Genomic DNA, 5687 nt, shown 5'->3' with positions numbered 1-5687 from the left:
CAAACGAAAAAGTTACTTGAAATAGCCTCAGCTACCCCCCATTTCCCAGAGTTACAATAATTTAGAAACACCCTGTATACAAATCTGAAGAATATACACAAAATACAGCAAAATATTATGTACAAACTTATGGGTGGTAATACATGCCACCTTCCGTACGTAAATTATTAATTCACGGAGCTGACATTATTCAATATGCATTATTACCAATAGGACAACTTTCTGAGGAAACTCTTGAAGCACGACATAAAGATTTTAAATAAATTAGAACACGAAACACCTGAAAAAATTCTAGGATAGAAACAAATTGAGATATACTATATCGTCTCCTTTTGACATCAGAACCGTACATGTCCACCAGTCGAATCAAATCGTGTACTAAAAAAATAAGGAATTACATCCAGAGGCGTTATATTTAATAATTAAATAATAAGAAATATAATACTAATAGTTGTAATTATAATTAGAATATTAATAACAATAACAATAATAATAATAATAACAACAGTAATAAAATTAATGTATTTCTTCTTAATTAATGCATAATCTGTCATTATTTCATTGATCAATTTAAATTTCGCGTTTATACCTCTTACGAATGACGAGTTATAGGGCCACGACACACCTTGCGCCAATCCGGACCACTGTGCGCCGTCGTGAAGTGTGTGTATGTGTGTGTGTGACAACGCGTGATCTCCCTTCTCCAGCGCCGAAGATGCGTACGCGTCGATCCCCACTCGATAGCGATCGAAGGAGGTCGATGCGAGAAGAGAATTCGGCACTGTGCGTTTGGAAGTGTGAGAAATCGAATCTAGTAATCTTAAGCCGTGCGAAAAACGTTGTAATTAGTGGGTCAAACCGACCAGACGAGACGAGGCAAACCGACCTGTCCGTTTCCTAAGTTGCAAGCGCTGCAAAACCGGGGAGTCGTGAACGCAAAATCGCGTCGCGGCACTGTACGTGCGTTGATTACAAAAGAATTCTCGCATCCACGTGGCAGTCAATTATTTCATGTCATTTCATCTCATTGATTAATACCGAACCATTCGTGAGCATATTTGTGTCGTGTCGCGGAAACACCGCGCTATATTGTAAAATCGACCTTGCCTTCGTTTCCGAGCAAAAGTTTGTAAACACCGTGCTCCCGCGGACGACCCGTATTTAGCCGAGGAATCGGCATTCCTCGCTCTTACCAAATTTAAGACTTGAATAAACCAAATTTCGATCAATTAAAATTTGTTAATTAGCCCTCAGGCAGATCCTTACGTCCAGCGACACGAACTTTACGTAAATAGCCGACGCGGACAGTAACCGGGCGTGTCGGTTAATAGAAAATTTACGCATATTTCCACGTGTGAAATTGAACCCGGTTACAAACCCAAGAACTCGCTCGCCTCCGCGCGGCTGGTGCATTTCAGTTTTCCGCGGGGTACGAGCACGGTTTAACACAATGCCGTGCGTCTTTCCCGAATTTTCGATGCAGCCAACATATAGTTTTGTCACGCGGTTCCGCAACGGTGCGAGTTTTGTCGCGAGACGGGGTTCTACGGCGAGAGCTTCGCGAGCGACGTCTAGTCAAGACAGTCAATTCTGCTACCTGTTTTTCCAGGCGGGCTACCTTGTTCTCGAGGTCACGAGTCGACGTGTCGCGGGACGATACTGCGGAGACAGCGGTCGAGCTAGTACCCGACGCTTCGACGACTTTATCGGCAAGTTCAGCAAACTCCTGAAGATCGCTGACTCGCGACATCGCCAACACGGCACGTATCCGAGTCGGAAGCTGCGCCATGAAGATCGCGCGAATTACGTCATCGCTACACGATCCGTCATTTAGGTTGCGTAACCGATTTAGGGTTTGGGATGGTTTTCCATCCGTTATCACTTCGCCTTTTAAGAGTCGGTGTAAACGAGCCTTGGCCGACGTGGAATAGCTCGTGATAATTCGCGCTCTGATGCGATCGTACAAATCTTGGGGCTGTGGTGTCGCGGACAATATATCACGGATAGATGCGATCTCGTCAAAAGTCAATGCCGATACAACAATGTCGGCCATTGTCTTCTGAGTAGTGATGCGAGACGCGGACAAAGAAGACTCTACTTGTAGAAACCATAACGCCGGATCGTCACGGAAGAATGCGGGAATTTTGGGGACTCGATAGGAGTCAATATGTTTTTCTAGAAACGTTTTTATAACGTCCTGCGGACTTGATTTCGGAGCTGGGTCCGGCATCGTGCGACGGGCACTGCGCACGCGCGACGCGACTTAGAACAACTTTTCCGTAATCTATCCGGCACACGCGAACGCGTTCGCAACTACGCTGGACGGCGCGAGGGGCGTTACATCTATCTATCGCGTCACACAACTCGACGGCGAGGTAAACGAACAATGAAGTTCGAGTGCGAGACAATTACAATTTCAACGATCGCGCGATCGGACATAGACGTCTCGCGCTTACTTTGCTTCGCGCACGTGCGCTGCTGCGTCTGATGTACCGGGATGACGTTTGAACGGCAGGCCAGATGGACAGTTACTCCAAGATGGCGGCTACACAGACAAGATGGCGGCTACACAGGGAAGATGGCGGCTACACAGGCAAGATGGCGGCTGAGCGGCAAAAACTAGCGGCGGAAGTTGGCCAAGATGGCGGCTAAGCGGCAAAAACTGGCGGCGAAGAACCTCTACAGATCTCTACAGCGGGCGGCCGGCCTTCATGGCCGTCCTCTCCCTGACTACCCTGCAAGGCTATCGTATCCCTATGTACGGATGGCGGCTGGCCTTCCTCGCCGTCCTCTCCACCGTCATGGTCACCGAAGAACCTATGCAGTTCCCTACAGCGGGCGACCGGCCTTCCTCGCCGTTCTCTCCCTGACTACCCTGTGAGCGGCTTACCGTCCTCTCTCACAGGTGTAGCGCCGAATCTGAGCAAGATCCCTCTATATATACTACCTCGTTGCTAGCCATGAACCGTTAATAACAATTTGGTAACTGAGGATTTTGCCGCGTCTCGATGCTTCTGGAAAGTTCGATCGTGGTCAACGGAATTATCGATCGGTCCAGAAATAACCTCAATGATGATAGTTTTTTGTCTTCTTCTCCTTTCGCCTCGTTACAATCTCCCCCCCTGGACACGAAGTCGCCCCGACGAGTAGTCCAGGATCTCGTCTTAGCGTTGTCGGGGTCGTTTCCCAGGGTGGTCCTCGGGCTGTCTCGATGGTGGCTGGTTCTCCGTCTGCTTACGGGGTCGTCCTCACCTTTTGATAGGTACCACTGGTTCTGGTGGTTCCGCGTGTGCACCAATGTATGGTCTCAGGACTGATGCATGGTACAGTCCAATGATGACAGGCTTGGCATCACGAGTCTCGATCTCGTAGCTGCTGGGTCCCACACGACGTTTGACTGCATAGGGTCCATCTCTCTTGGGTGCCAGTTTCGATGTGAATTGCCGGTCTCGTCTGCTGAGAGTATGTGTGGTTACCCACACCAGGTCTCCTTTTTCGTAAGTAGGATTTGGTCGACGGTGCTGATCCGCATACTGTTTTCTTTCTTCTTGGTGTTGCTCCTGATTTTGCTGTGCAACTTGCATCGTATCGGCAAGTGTCAATAACTTTGGCGTAATCTCAGGGAAGAAGTTTTCTGCTTGAATCACGGTCCTCAGATCTCGGTTGACATCGTCAGGGGTCCTTAATTCTCTACCAAATGTCAGATATGCTGCTGTGTATCCAGTGGTTCCACACTGGACCGAATTCATTGCGAATCTGATGGTAAGTAGTCTCTCGTCCCAACTGGTGTGATCTGTGCCGACATAGATCCCTAGTTGAGCCTTCAGGTCACGGTTTTTTCGTTCCACAGGGTTGGCCTCGGGGTGGTAGACGGGCGTGAATGCTTGCTGGATTCCGAAGCAATGGCATACTTGCTGCATGATTCCACTGACAAACTGCGCACCGTTGTCGCTGATGATTCGTCTTGGCATTCCATATCGCAACATTACTTCATAGATGAGAACTTCTGCGCAGGCTTCTACTGTGGCCTGTTGTAGTGGAAACAGTTCAATCCATCGGGGTGCAACATCCTCCACGATGAAAATCCAGTGGTTTTCTTTCTTAGTAGCAGGCAGTGGTCCAAAGAGATCGATGGCGAGAACCTCGAATCTTCATTGCATAACGGGTGTTTGCAATAATCCTGCTGGTTTCAAGTTGTTTGCCATGTACCTCTGGCAATCAACGCAGGTTCGAACGTAGTCAGCAATCTCACGGCTCATCCTTGGCCAGAAGTAACGGTTGATTATCCGATGCAGAGTATGCTGTGCTCCATAGTGGTCGGCAGTGGCATCATCATGGTATCTGTGAAGTATGTCCTTCCTCTCGTGTGCTGGAACGACCAATTGAGCTTCCTCCACATCAACATTTGGTGCGTAACGGTACAGTACACCATTGTTGATCAGGTATCCCCTCGTGGTCCATTTCATCATTTCATCGTCCTGCGTAGTGGACTCCAGAGCTTGAATAATTGTCTTCAGTTCTTCGTCCTTCAAATGCTCTTCTCGTGTTACGACAGGTCCCCGGCTAGGTACGTCAATGGATACCTCCGCGATGTCTGTTCTCTTCTCCTTGTTCCACGGCTCGCTCGGAAGTCTTGACAGCATATCGGCAACGACGTTACAGCGTTCAGGGATGTATTGAATGTTGGGACAGTACGGTTGTAATAGTAAAGCCCATCGAGCTAATCGTCCACTGGGTGATCGTAGAGACATTAGCCATTTTAACGGTTGATGATCCGTGGCAATGGTGATATGAGCTCCTTCGATGTAACATCGAAACTTGTCGATGGCTCATACTACCGCGAGAGCTTCTCTCTCTGTAGTCGAATAATTTCGCTCTGCTGTTGACAGTAGTCTGCTCGCGTACTCGATGGGATGCTCTTTATCTTTCTCTCTTTGAAGAAGAACTGCTCCTATAGCATAGCCTGGCATCGGTACGTATGTATGATAAAGGGTTGACTTCCATCAGTACACTGTAATATTCGTGAAGTGGTTAAAGCTTCCTTCAGGCGATTGTACGCTTGTTGTTGTCCCGATGTCCATTCCCACGTTGCTTTTTTCTTTGTCAGGCGTGTCAATGGTTGAGCAAATTCAGTAAACTTCGGTACAAATCGCCTATACCATGAACAAGTCTGAAGGAATGATATCAGCTGCTTCAAGTTTCTAGGCGTCACCATGTCTTGGATAGCTTTAACCTTATCAGGATCAGGATGTATACCTTCGGCTGTAACGAGATGTCCAAGATATTTGATTCTTGAGCATCCGAAACGGCATTTCTGCCGGCTCATTCGAAGTCTGAATTTGCGGAGTCGGTTGAATACTGCCTCCAGATCTTTCAAGTGTGTTTGAAAATCAGGAGAGAGTATTAATATATCGTCAAGATAGATAAGAATGTTACGATCTCCCAATCCAGCCTTTACTCGATTCATTAGACGTTGGAAGGTGGCTGGCGCATTCTTCAGCCCGAGAGGCATTCTCTTAAATCGGAATATGCCGAACGGTGTCACGAAAGCAGTTTTGTCTTGGTCTTCTTTCTTCACAGCGATCTGCCAGTAACCTGATTGTAGGTCCAGTGCGCTCATGTTTTCAGTTTTCTTGGTATCGTGAAGTAGATCATCAATTCGGGGTAGCGGGTATGAATCAGTGACG

At 47.7% G+C, this 5687-nt stretch overlaps 1 long non-coding RNA gene across 1 annotated transcript in view; it reads left to right on the top strand.

Moving 5' to 3' along the window:
* LOC144475258 (uncharacterized) overlaps positions 1–5681 on the top strand; it is a 9136-nt gene extending 3455 nt beyond the window's left edge. The window contains exon 3 of the long non-coding RNA XR_013494841.1: positions 1610–5681. This is a non-coding gene — a long non-coding RNA (uncharacterized LOC144475258). The remainder of the gene's footprint in view (positions 1–1609) is intronic.
* The last annotated feature ends 6 nt before the right edge of the window (positions 5682–5687 follow it).

The sequence above is a fragment of the Augochlora pura genome, chromosome 2, assembly GCF_028453695.1.
Source record: "Augochlora pura isolate Apur16 chromosome 2, APUR_v2.2.1, whole genome shotgun sequence".
NCBI lineage: Eukaryota > Metazoa > Arthropoda > Insecta > Hymenoptera > Halictidae > Augochlora > Augochlora pura.
This window is presented reverse-complemented; position numbering and strand designations above follow the sequence as displayed.